The sequence below is a fragment of the Mustela lutreola genome, chromosome 6 (genome assembly GCF_030435805.1).
Source record: "Mustela lutreola isolate mMusLut2 chromosome 6, mMusLut2.pri, whole genome shotgun sequence".
Classification (NCBI taxonomy): domain Eukaryota; kingdom Metazoa; phylum Chordata; class Mammalia; order Carnivora; family Mustelidae; genus Mustela; species Mustela lutreola.
In genome coordinates, this window is record NC_081295.1 from 5,174,892 (window position 1) to 5,188,041 (window position 13,150).

Here is a 13,150-nt window from a genome sequence, read left to right on the forward strand (position 1 = left end):
TTTGGATGCTGCATTTGCATATCCAAGGATTGGAGGATGGTTTGTATAATCAAATTATGTAGAGTTGTAAAAAGGGAGCATCATTTAAATAGCTTACAAAATTACTTTGAAGTTGCACATTAAAATCTAAAGAACCCATCGCCTCCCAGATCTTTCAAAAAGTCAAATGCTAATTGATTATGACAGCTTTGTCTTTATCACCGGCATCCTTCTCCATTCTACTGCGTCAGTATCGCAGCGCAATGATCGCTCTATCCCCTATTCCTCTTCCAGCCACGTTCCTACCGTGGTATAATCACAGATGGAATTTATGCACGACTGGCTTTCCCCCCCCCTCCCCATAGTTGATCAAAAGGAGCAGCCCGAAAAAAAGAAACTAGAATTTGCTGAAATTCTGATTTCTTTGAGCAGTTTTATAGATTGCATGACTTATCTTTTATTGACTATGCAAGATCTCTGGTCCCAGCATCTGTTTGCTACATCTGCGGAGGAAGATAAATCCCCTTTCTTATGCCGCTGAACCACATTTAAGAGACAGACAACCAAACAGGTCTTAATAGAGAAGGACCACAGCATATTCCTCCTCCTCACCCTATCTCTGTCCCAGTCCCTGGGAGGAGCAAGAGGTTCCTCGCTAGATTGCGGGGTCTGCCAGCTTGGGGACGACGGTGCCGAAGACCGGCCAGTCAGGCTGGGAGCAGGCGCATCCCCAGACAGGGGTCCCGGGGGCTGTTGGTCATAAGCACAACCTTTTGGCAGGCTGCTTTGTGTACATTAAAATAAATAAATAAATAAATAAATAAATAAATAAATAAAACCCCTGCACTTCATTTACAATTTCTCGGACTTAAAGAATTGTGGCTGGTCACCCAGAGACATGATTATACATCACGGAAGTTCATTATAATAATGGCTCCCACACTCCAACTTCTTTAAAACCTCAGCTGTTCGATTCGGCCTCTTCAGCTCCATAACTGTTTATAAGATTAATAGACTCTGATGCGTAATTGACTCTCCCACCTCGAGAAGAACAGAGGCCGCGCCCGGCCCCAGCCTGCACGGAAGCACCGGCGGACGGCGAGATGGCACACGTGTTCCCGGACGGGTCAAGTGGGGAGGAGAGTCGGAGCTGGGGAGAGGGGTCAGCCCTGGAGAAGGGGCCCTGGGAGGGTGCACAGTCTCTCCTTCCCTAGAGGCTTGACGGGACCCTGGGATGGAGTTTGCTGCAGAGCCCGCGGGGCGAGATCCGGCCCCGCAGCGGGCCGCGAAGCCGGGGCCACGGGGAGAAGGCCCAGGGGAGGCCGACAAGCAAGGAAGGGAGGAGAGGGAGGTGGGTTCACCGAGGAGGGTCCCAGCGTGTGTCCAAGTCAGAGGACGCCGGGGCTCCTCGATTCCCAGTCCGAGGTCACAGACTGTTGTAGCAGGGCCTGCACTAGGACCCCCTCGGGCAGGACCCGGGAATCCCACTTTCAAAGCAAATGCGAGCCGGGGAGAGCCGTCGGGCCGGGGAGAGCCGTCGGGCCGTCCTCCTAAGCGCCAGCGGGCTGGGCGCCGGGGTGTCGCCAGAGCGGACCCGGGGAGTCAGGACATGCTTCAGGGCAGAGCTGAAGGTCAAAGGAAACCAAGGCCTCGCGTGCGTGGAAGGGGCTGGAGGCCGCCGTGAGGGGCCGGGCCGGGCCGGAGCCAGGCCCGCGGGCAGGACGGCCGACGGCCGGGGGCGAAGGACACGTGCCGGGACCAGGATGGGACGGGCCGGTCCCCGGTCGCAGGGTCGGGCTGCGGACCTCCTCTGCTGCGGGGCAGACCCTGCACAGAGCGAGCCCGGCCGCTCAGCCGGGACGGGGCCGGGCGTCGGGGAAGGCGGGCAGGCGGGCAGGCGGACAGACAGACAGGCCGAGGTCAGCCGGGACGGGAAGGCGAGCTGAACGGCCACAGCTGATCATCGCACTCGGGCTGTCCGCGTGGCGGCCTCTGCTCCTGCCTTCTTCTAACGTTCCAGAAGACACCATGTGGCCCGCAGTCTTGAAAGGGATTGAAGGGAGGGCGGGAGGAAGACAAAAAAGAACAAAACGAAAACCAAAAAAACAAAACAAAACAAACCACCGCAAACCGGGCAGGAGCAGCGGACGGAGACTGAGACCGTGTAAGGGACCCGGCCCGGGGCTGGAGACAAGACGGGAGCGCTGTCCCCGCTCGGCTCGGCTCGGCTCCTCTCTGCGCCTCAGTGATGCGTGGTGGCCGCACACCCGCGGCGCCCGCTTCTCCCCCGGCCCCTGGGGACGCCCAAGCGGTCTGCAGAGAGATCAGTCTGATCTCTGACCCCGTTTTCCTCTTAACTGACCACCAGATGACCCCGGGTGGAAAGAATGGAGATCAGGCTCACAGAAGCACGGCCAGAAGTCCCACGTGTGCTTGGGGGGACACCCGGGGCAAAGGGGTGACGCCATAGCACGTCTGCTGCGTAGACGGGACCTACTCCTCCGGTCGTCTCCAGGGGACACGGCCCACTATTCCAAGTGCATTTACAGCAGTGATCCGAAGGTACCTCTGCACTTTCACAGCGAGGTCCTTAGCATAAAGACCCCTCCCCGCCTTGGAAACCCTACATTTAGTCTCTCCTGTCACTGGTAGGGATAAAGAAGCAGGACCCAACAGAGAATGACTAGCGTCAGTTTATTGACTTGTAAGAACTATGAACCTTTTGCAGAGAAGGGAAGAACCAACCCCTCCTTGAATCCAGGGCCTGCTGGGTGCTAATTTGACATGGCAATGAGATAAAAGTTGGGCTCGGGCCGGCCGCTATCAACCTCACCACATCGGAATGCCGTCTACTTAGCATAGGAGTCAAACAAGTCCCTGGCAATAGATTGCTTTCCACTTGTAGGTCTACTAAATAAATAGAAAAGTAATTAACAGTGCCGGATGGCAGATGTGTCAGGGGGAATTTCATTAGAGCAGAAGAACTGAGGGAAAGAAGGAGCCATTTTGTATCCCTCCCTCCGAGGAAGCTTTCCTGCCGTCTCTAGGACAGACGTGGGATTTCTGCTTCTCTTCAGAAACAGAAATTTCGGATTCTTCCATGATCTCTTCACATTGATCAAGGGGAAAAGAAAGAAAAAGAAACCTGAAACCTGAATTCAAACCTGAATTAAGTGCCTGAAATCAGTCCACAAATAAAGAATTCCTCTCAGTTTTCTATTTAATTATTTTGTTCCTGAAACCCACGGAGGGCTCTCCCTCTTTTGTGGCATTTTCTTTTTCTTTTCTTTTCAGTTGGCTCAATTTTTAAATATATGAACTTTGACATGCTCACCGAATGTCTCATTATTATTATTCCTCCTTCCCTTTGGAAAATAAGCGGCTTTCTGTCATTTGTAGCAGCAGGAAGAAGTGAAATTTCATAGGAAGGAAATTTATGCTGTTGGAAAAAGAAAAGATGTTGAAGGCATTTATTTTTAACCGGCTTTCAAAAAATATATTTGAAAGTACTAAATTCAATTTCACATGTCCAGAATGGCATAACCTAATTTTAGCATATTAATTAACAATAAAAGTAGTGTTTTGCCTCTTACAAAGAAATGAAATAATTAACTTACTGAGGAAATGGGGTCAGATGATTTTACTTTGGGAGGGTAATGAATGACCCTGAGTAACGGTAGCAGAAAGGTTTTCTGCCGAGCAGCTCCGGCTGTCGGAACCTGCTTGGAATTCTTTGCGGAGCACCCGACGACCAGCCTTTTCCTCCACCTCCACACGTGCCCTGCCTGGACCGCGGCTGAGCCGCACACACTTCGGCGGGGCAGGCCAGGGTGCCTCAGAAGGAATGCCGGGGGTAGGCAAGCATTTGGCGGCTTTCAAAGAGGGCTGGAGTGTCCAAAGGCTCCCTAAGTCAGTAAACACTAAGGTGCTTTGTGCTTGTAGGAGAAATTCCAGCGTTTTGTATTTTACATATTTGGACCTTTGAACTTGGAATATTTTGTCACACTTCACATAGCTTCATTCCCCAGGGGGGAAGAAAACCTCGTCTTTCAAGTGGTTATTATAAAGCTGAGTGCATAAATATGCATGAGAGGTCATTATTACCACAAGATGATACTTAAAAGGTTCAAGTGTCTCTTACTAAGATTTTTCAACTTGTTCGGTGACAGTGAATCAAAGTCTCCGGTTTTCGGTTGCTGAACTTTGCCTTTGATTGTTCTTTCAAAATTTTCAAGAAAATGGCTTCGGAGCCCTGACTGGCACTCATTTGTTCCTTCATTCATTCATTTGACAGATATTTAATGAGATAGTTAATGGCCTGTGTCCATGTTTTATGCAGAACGCCATATTTAAAACATCGTAGCTGGGTCTCTGAAGGTTGAGGCACAGAATTTCTTGATTTTGGAGCTGGAACTAAGGCCCCGAGAGGCTCAGGGCCTTGGGCTGTTATGTATTAGGTTTCGTTGTACAGTCAAGAAACTGGAAATCAGATCTGACCCCCAGGCCAGGCCTCTGACCTATGAGTCAGGGCCTCTCAGAAGGCTCCAGGGCCCAAAGCAGAGAATCATCCTGGGAACCATGACAACAAAGAATTGCATTTTGACACGTTCCTTCCTTCTAGAACTTGATATTTCAGTGGAGAAATATTATATAGTGCCATCATAACCTTAAAAGCTCTTACACATGACATTCCCATTCAGAACTTACTTGTGGCAGATTCCCACTTGGAGAGGGTAAACTCTAGGATTAATTATGCACGACGTCTCGTTCTCCATGGGGAAAGGTGAAAATTCAAAGGACACAAAATGGAGCTGGAGAGAGGAAAACTTTCTCTCCTACCAGCAGCCTTGTTTTTTTCCTTCTCTGTGGGTGGAAATAGCGCCCAAGTACCCTATGGGCGTCCGACGGCTATTTTTAGTCCCAAATTAACAAAGAAAACACAATTTACCGTGTACAGAAGCAGTGCTTTCTTAGAACTTTGCTCCTGGGCTCTCCGCCATGTCTGATGCATAGGCCAAATCTTGGGAGGCAGGTGCACCCCACGGTGACAGAGTGTATGATTCCGTACGGAGTCATGGCGTGTCAGAAGCACCCACGTGATGTCACCTAGGCTTTCCCTGGATCCTCAGGTGTCTCTTGCTTAATCCTAAGGTTGAAGTTGCAGTAAAAGATAGTTGTGTGAAAGCTGGAGGCCAGCCCTGCCCGCTTCGGGGTGAGCTGACACGAGGGCCCTCCCCAGCCACAGAGCCCCCCTGGGGGAGCGTTGCGTGTGCTGCCTGCCGAGCCAGAAAGCTTTCCAAACTTGGATTCCCTGTGCTCTTCCTGTAGTTACCCAAAGCCGCCACATTTCCATACTGGCGTCTGTCCTACCTCCCCTACCCTCCGCTAGCCAGTCACAGAGCCTCAGGGATCAGTGCACACAGTGTGCAGCGTGAGGCCTATTCGGGACTGAATCTCCGTTCCTCTGTGCAGAGCTCTGCAGTCACTGTGGGAGCCAACGAGGTCAAGGAAGCTAACTTCTCAGGGGCTCGGTTCCCCCAAATCCAGACCCGGCGGCCTCCTGCTCACCTTGGTTCCCAGGACGACCGAGGCTAGAGGAGATGACGCGGTGTGTTGGCTCCTGGAAGGTGCCCAGCCAAGGCCCACGTTTAAGTTCAGCCTTCCAAAGACCCCCTGAAGGGAAGAAGTCTTAGTGTCTTCGAACCTAGTCATCCCCAAACACCCAAGAACGTTTCTCTTATTTGCAAAACATTTCTGCACCTCTCGTTATTGTTTTGTTGTTTTCTTCTAGTGTTTTATAGTTTTGTTATTTTAAGATTTATCAAAGCTGCCAATTTTTATAATACAATTTCTGTTTGTACTGTTTTCCTCCTCTTACATTGTGATTTGAATTTCAAAAGGACATGCTTTTTCTTTTTCAACTCCTTTATCAGTTCATTATTTTTTTTAAGATTTATTTATTTATTAGAGAGAGAAAGATCACAAGCGGGGGGCAGGGCAGAGGGAGAAGCTGACTCCCCACCAAGCAGGGAACCTGACGCAGGGCTTGACCCCATGACCCTGAGGTCATGACCTGAGCCAAAGGCAGACCCTTAACCAAGTGAGCCACTCAGGTGTCCCTCAATTCATTATTTTATCCACCTTAGAAACTCAGGAAGTTTGCTAACGAAGAGAATGATCAAAAATGTCCCAAAGCCAGGCTTTTGCTTTCATTTTAAATTACTCACCCAGTCTTCCCCAAACCCCAGAATAGCAAGGGGTCCGGTGAGACCTCTCCCACAGACCTGCGCGGGCCACAGGAGTAATCAGTGCTAGAGACCACATGCCGACCCCGGAGACACAGGAACAACCCAGGAAATGGCTCCGGCCAGACTTACAACGTGGATTTTCAGTGTACCCTGGGCTGGCCTAACCCTTTTGGGAAGTAACTTCACAGTTCCCTGGTAACTTCCAGAAACTTCCAGAAAGTGCGTATGCGTACTTCCTGCTGGCGGTCTGCATATATTTACCTTCATCTAAAAGTTTTGGCTCAGAATCTCGGTGCAGGTGCTGACCTCACACCTCTCACAACCGAGTTGCGGACACGCAGGCAGGTGTGTACCAGGGTCAGACTGGGGGAGTCTCACCGCGGAGGCAGATGGATTTATTCCCACATTTCACAGACTGAACGTCCTCTCGCCTGCCGGCCCCCACAATCCCCTGCTACTTCTGAGTTATTCGTCCAGCCCACATTTGCTCAGCTCCTTGGAGGCACTGGGCCCTGGGCTAAACCCGCTCGCCTCTTAGCCCGCTCGCTAACTCTCAGCTTCCGTCTTCCTTTTCATCCCTCGGGAGTCCTCCTGCTCCTGCGCCCGGGGTGCCCACACAGCCTGGAGTATCCCATGACAGGATGCCTTCCCCTGTGCAAACCAAAATAGCAGTCTCCTCCGCGGGGCTGTGTTCCTTTCCAAACTCGGACAGACGTGGCGTCTGGCCTCACCCTCGCACGCTGTGGTCGCTCTGTGGTCCGCAGCGTGTCGGACGCTTATAGAGCTGAGATCACCGTTTTGGCTCCTTCGTTGGTACGCTCTGAATCCACCCGTAGTTTTCCTGGTCACCACTGTCGGGACTGCGTCCCCGGCGGGCAGCGGATGCTTGTGGGTCGCGATCCCTTTTCCTTCTGCTAACCAAGTTAAAGAAACCATACCGGGCTTGGAAAGGGGGCTCCATGACATCCTAGAGAGGAAACAGTTTTTAGGGGGTCTTGTTTGAAATAATGGGGTCTCTTCTTCTAAAAAGGTAGAGCTGGAAGAGTCCTAAGAGATCTCCTGGTGCGCCCCCTTCCTTCTGTGGACGGGAAAATTGAGGTTCACGGCACCCAAGTCGCTTGCCCGGGGTCCTCCAGATGTCATGTCCCTGAGTCAGAATTGGCATCCTGGCCTCGTGGCTCAATGTTAAGATTATCTTTTTGTAATTAAAAATATACGTGTAAAAGAAAGAACAGAAGCAACTTCGAGAGTCACGTCAAATCAAACAGGTTTCCAACGCTCTGTGACACGCACTTTGCTCCAAGGGGTCGTGAGTCTCCGACTAGCGCTGTTTCCTTCTCTGGGGACCTCCGAGCCCACCATCCCAGGTCTCTCTTCCCAGCACTGGCCTGTCCCCTACAATCATGGCACCGCAGTGTCATTTTGTCTTCGGGGGCCACGCCGCTACTGTGGCCCACCCACCTGTTAGAAACCCTCTCTTGACTAGGGATTATGTTTTATTTTGGGACAACTCGGATTATTTGGAAGTTTTCCTTCTGCTGTGCTTGTGGGGTCATTTGGCTCCACCCGTCAGAGGGAATTGGCTGGGAAGCCCCCAGTGCGCCGGGAGCGGGTCCTTGGGGGTCCTCCCTGCCCATCCTCCTCCTGCTCCTGGATCTCCGCTCTCCTGGTCCCCTGACCTCCCTCATGTTGGTTCTTCATCCTATTTGTGCTTTTCACCGAAGCGTTGTCATTAACAGCCCCGTGGGACCATCCTTCCGGCTTGTCCTTGAAGCTTTCTCAAGGGCGTGACCTCTAGCCTCTCCCTCCAGGGTCCCGAATCGAGACAATGCTTCTGCTGGCCCCCGTGTCAGGAGTGTTTGGGGCAGATTAGGCCCTCTGCTTGTGCAGTCCCACCGCTTAGGGGCTCGTCCCCAGACTCCTAGGTCTTAGTTCTTCTCTCTGGAGTGGCACACGGTACATCTAATCCCTGCTAGTATTTTAAGAGGATGATCTTATCCCTTGCGTATGACTCTGCTCCCCCTCCCATGCCCTGTTCTAAAGGATGGATATAAATGCATCTGCAGACATGGTGTCTGACCTGTACATAGACTGGGGGGCATTTTCCTGCCTTGACTACCATATTCTATTTTCACCAGGGCAGACTCTCAGTTTTATTTCCCAGCACGGCCACATCCCAAGCTTGTGGTCAACCAAATACGTCCACTCCTTTCCCCGGTCGTGTGAATTGCTGGGAGCCTGTTCTCTGTTGGGCTCTACTTATGTCACTTATTTATTTTTACTTGGATACCTTATTCCAGCTGGTTGATATTTTTATGAATCCTATTCTTTCATGTGCTTTTATACTCCCCCCGAGATTTTACTGTATTAATACACGAGAGTTTTGTGCTCCAAAAGCATAGATAAAAATGTTCCACAGCAGTGCAGGTTCACCATCTGAAACAACTTCACGTGTGCTCTGGCGTCAAGCAAATGAGTAAATGGTTGGTGGATCGTGGGAGAAAGAAGGCAGTTAAGGATCTGCAAGGGGAGAAAGCCATAGATTCGAGTCCAAGACATTGGTTAGCTCAGGACAGATGCAGGCAAAAGTAACTACAGATAACGTGTGTGCATGAATTAGTGTGCAATCACAGATCTCCCAGCTTTGTCTGCTGAAAGGGCCCAGAAGCAGAGACATTCCAGTAGCATCATATGCACCGAGGGCCCAGATCTTGGTTTCTCAAGGCGATTCTCCAGGGCCTCATGGAGAAATGGCTCATTCTGGGACTGGATCAGGAAAAACACAAGAGGAGTCTGGAGGCTCTGGTGGTGGCAGAAAGTGAGGAAGTGCTCAGATAACATAAGGATGGGGATGACGGAGGGACCCAACAGCCCACCCGAAGAAGCTCTCCGTGGCCAAAGCTGTACTGATTGATACCAAAAAATGGCAAAAAAGTAGGTAACATAGCACCATTATGGCTCAAAGTCTAAAATAAATCTCTATGAGTCCATGTTGACAGAAACAACTTCCTGAATAAGGACTTAAATGGGACCAAAGGGACAAATATTCCTTACAGAAGAATTGCAAGTAACTCACACGGATACTCCTCCACCTTCACCCTCTGCCCTTGAGTAGGGCAGGACTTAGTGACCTGCTTCTGAGCAGAGTATGAGTAGAGCATGGAAGAGAGGAAAAGGAACTGTCTACTGGACGAATCTCTCGACCACGGCCTTGGTCAGGTGACCACAGTTAATGACAGTCATTGATGTCATGTAAACAGTGCACATCTGTCGAGGGAGGGTGAGATGACTTTGCATCTCTGTAGTTCCCCCCTCCCCTCAGAACCCACCAGACATAGTCTATTTACAAAAAGAAATGAGAACAAAACAAAATGGAGGGACATTCTAGAACGCAGCTGACCACTAGTCCTCCAAACGGTCATGCCACCCAAAGCAAGACTGAGAAGAGCGCAAAAGCAAAAGAGACTAAGGAACCAGGACCACCAAAGAGTCTATCTTTGCAACTTTTCTGCGTATCTAAAATTATCCCCCCATTACTAAACCATAAAAGGGAAAACCGTAACTTTAAAAATAATGTTCAATGGACAAAAGCGAGAAATCTGTGATCGTCTATGGTGACCCCTTGCCAGGTGGTCCAGCCCAGTAATCATCCCTCCGCCGAGACCGACCATGTGTCTCCCTCTGCAGGGCCTGGCGGTCTCAGGGTACTTCTCCTGGTCGTAGAGGCTGGCCTGTTAGCGCCTGTCTTTTCTGCAGGAGGTGATGTGGGTCTACCTAGTTCCGAAACTTGCCCTTGCAAGGCTGTTTTCCGACATCAAGTCCAGCCAGTCTTCTCCTCCTGCTCCGTCTGCCCCGTCACGTCTTTCTTCCTCCATCTCCTCTTGCTTTCGGTGGGAAATCTGGACTTAGAAATCCACTAGTATTTAAAGCTAAACGGATTCTCTCTAGTTTTCCCTCATGCTCTAATCTTCCCGTGTCTCAGCAGTCCCATTCCTATCCTCCTGGTCAGGAGTGGCTTCTGGGTCACTTGTGAGTTCTCTCTCCTCTGTCTCCCAGACTCGGCCCATCCGTGCCGTGCACGGGACGCTGCTTTCCACGACCTCTCTCCGTCCTCCACGCACGGTCCCCACAACCTCCGTCAACAGCCCCCTCCTGCCCCCCTGTTCTGCTACCGCAGAACTTTCCTGGCTAAGGGGCCGTTTTTCTTGGAAGCTCGGTGTTTCCTGTGCCCTTTCCAAGGAGACCTACGACTCCTCAGGACGATCTTCCCAGCCCCCCACCACGTACCCCCTCCTCCCTAGAACACTAGTCGGTGCCGCCGAGCCCCGGTGCGTCACACCTCGGACCGGCCCCTCCCCTGCGGCCCCGCCACCCCGGCCTCCCCGCGCGCGCCCTACAGTATGTCCTTGGCGGGAAGACAGCACCCCGCATTCCTCCCACACTCCCACACCCCATCAAGGAGCTCTTGAACCGACTTCCTTCAGGCCCGCGGGTGGCTCTAGCTGCCCCTGGGACTCCTTGACATTTACGAGCGGCCGGAAAGAATCCATACATCCTCCTGCTGCTGCCACTCTTGTCTTCCGGACTTTATTTGACTGTAAGCTTTTTTGGGTTCAGACTCTGTGTCCTTTAAGAATGTATTTCTTCGCGGACGTGGAGTTGGGTCAAGAGTTATTTGAACGACTCTTTGCCCTCGTATGTGTAGCTCCTAGAGTGTTGTGTGCGCGTGACGAGGGGCCACGAACACACAGCGCTGGTTCGCTTCGCTTGCTTCTCCTCACGCGGGACCCGTCTCCAGCCCAGGCCCTCCTCAGGCCGGACCCCCGCTCCCGCCATCGGGGGGGCCTGGCCGCCACGCCGGGGCCTCCGTCTCCCCGCTCTTTCCAGCTCGAACCCGGCAGCCGCACACTTACCCGCGTCGGGTGGCCTCCCTGTGCGCGAGCACAGATCCGGGAGGCCAAACTGTACTTGGGAAAGCCAGCCCCACGTCAAAACCCGCCCTTCGCCACGGCGAGGCTTTCCAGAACATTCTCCTAGTATTTCCTTTTCCTTCTGGGCCATCGCCGGGTGGCCGGGCTCCCCACGCCGGGGGCAGGCTGTGCGTGGCTCTGCTTCTCCGTACCGCGCCACGGGGCCGCTGCCTTTGCTCTCTCCGCGCTGCCCACGCACCTGCTCCTGACGTCCCGACCTTCCGAGCGCTCCTGAGGAAACCCCGCCGTGTCTCGGTCTTCCACCTGCCACCTGAGCCCGTGACGCAGGCCAGGATTGGGGGAGGGTGAAGGAAGGGTTAAAGCCACCCCCAGCCTTCGCAGAGGTGCTGTGGGGGGTGGCCTTGGTGTCCAGTGTGTGTGTGTGTGTGTGTGTGTGTGTGTGCGTGTGTGAGAGAGAGAGAGAGAGCGAGCGCCACGCTCATACCTATGAGTGCTGTGTCGGGATTTGTGGGAGTGGATTTGGGCGCACAAGTGGGTGACACTCGTGGGTGACACTCGTGGGTGACAGCATGAGTAGGTGTGCTTGTGAGGCAGCCTGTGGAGAGAATCGGCGTCCAGCTCCCAGAGGTGCCCCTGCCAGCCTGCGGGGAGCGGAGGGGGTGGCCCCCAGGAGGGACTGCCCTGCTGCTGACCGGCTCCCACTGGGTCCCAGCAAGGGATCTAGCCCCCCCCTCCAGCCTTCCGGGGGTTAGGAATCCGTGCTCCCCACCGGTGCTCTGCCACACTCCCTCCCGCTTCCCGCCTGGCCTCCGCATCCCGCAGGGAGCCTCCACTTTCTGCACTTTCTCCTTCAGGAGATGCTGATGAAAATGCACAGGGGCGGTGGCTGCTGAAAAACCCTCCAACAGCCCGTGTCTGCCCACAGGGTCCTGAGGCCAGGCCAGGTTCTGCTGCAACAGACTCGAGGACAAAATATGGCCTGTTTCTATTTTTCCTTTGAAACTGAGCAGATGAGCAGAGCAAGGCAAAGACGGTCGTTTTTCACTTTCTGCTCCTTCATAGGCTTCCTCCGTGTGCTTCTAGTTTCAGCTCGCGGGGAGCTGACCTCGGGGCTCCTGTGCTAGCATATTGCTTTGATCGACCTCTGGACGTCTTGACTTATTGGCTCTGAATTGATCTATTGATTTAATAAAAGTCATTTATCATTGTCACCGGGCAGGATGAAGCCCTCGATTTGCCTCCAGTTTGGCAAACGTCGTCAGTAGAAGGTGTCCTGCTGATTCCGGCGGGTGGCTAATTTCCAGGGCATCATCACCGGAAACCCGGTCCCTGTCACAGTCCTGGTCTCTCTGCCTGTGACTAAGGACCCCACCCCATCGGCGGGATCCCATCCACCTGGGCGCTTTATTATTTGGGAATGGCCGTCACCTTCTCATCTCATCTCTGGAATGATTTCGCCAGACACACCTCCTGGGAGGAGAGGGGACGCGGGGCTGGGGGTCAGCTGGCCGGGTCGGTGCAGAGCGGAGCAGTGGGGAAGGCTTGGGCTGCGGTCCGTGCCCGAGCACCTTCCATTCCCCCCGCCCCGAATGCCTGGCTGGCCCGGCCTCCTGCTGAGGGCTCGGTGCCTTGTTGAGAAACGCTGGAAATGAGGTCATCGGGTCGCGGAGATTCACTTCCTTTGGATGTTTGTAGCCAAGCAGGAGAGGAAAAAAAATAATCTCAATGTCCAGCCCAAGTACCTCCAAAGGCCCTCATGGTTCTTATTCTTTCTAACAAGGTCTAGACCACACTCACCGCACGCAGATGCCAGCTTGCCCCAGCGGCACACGTGTGCACGCACACCAGCCCTGAGCCACGCGCTTCCCTAACTCTGTGCTCCACCAGCACAGACCCCGTCTGTCTGCCCACATCCCCGCCGGCGCGTGGCCATGAGGCAGGACGGGTCAGGTCCACCGGAGCTGCCAGGAGTCAGTCCCTAGCCTCGCAGTG

General features: G+C 53.0%; 1 long non-coding RNA gene across 2 annotated transcripts; it reads right to left on the reverse strand.

Annotated features, from left to right (window-relative positions):
• Positions 1 to 1,492: 1,492 nt before the first annotated feature.
• LOC131833386 (uncharacterized) lies at positions 1,493 to 12,029 on the reverse strand. Of its 2 annotated transcripts, none has more exons than XR_009354440.1 (5): positions 11,397 to 12,029; positions 5,548 to 5,652; positions 4,928 to 5,125; positions 3,314 to 3,418; positions 1,493 to 2,021 (listed from the first exon to the last, which is right to left on the reverse strand). It is a non-coding gene; the product is annotated as an uncharacterized LOC131833386 (long non-coding RNA). The 2 variants fall into 2 exon arrangements; XR_009354439.1 differs by lacking the exon at positions 11,397 to 12,029 and adding an exon at positions 6,207 to 7,252.
• Between the last annotated feature and the right edge of the window lie 1,121 nt (positions 12,030 to 13,150).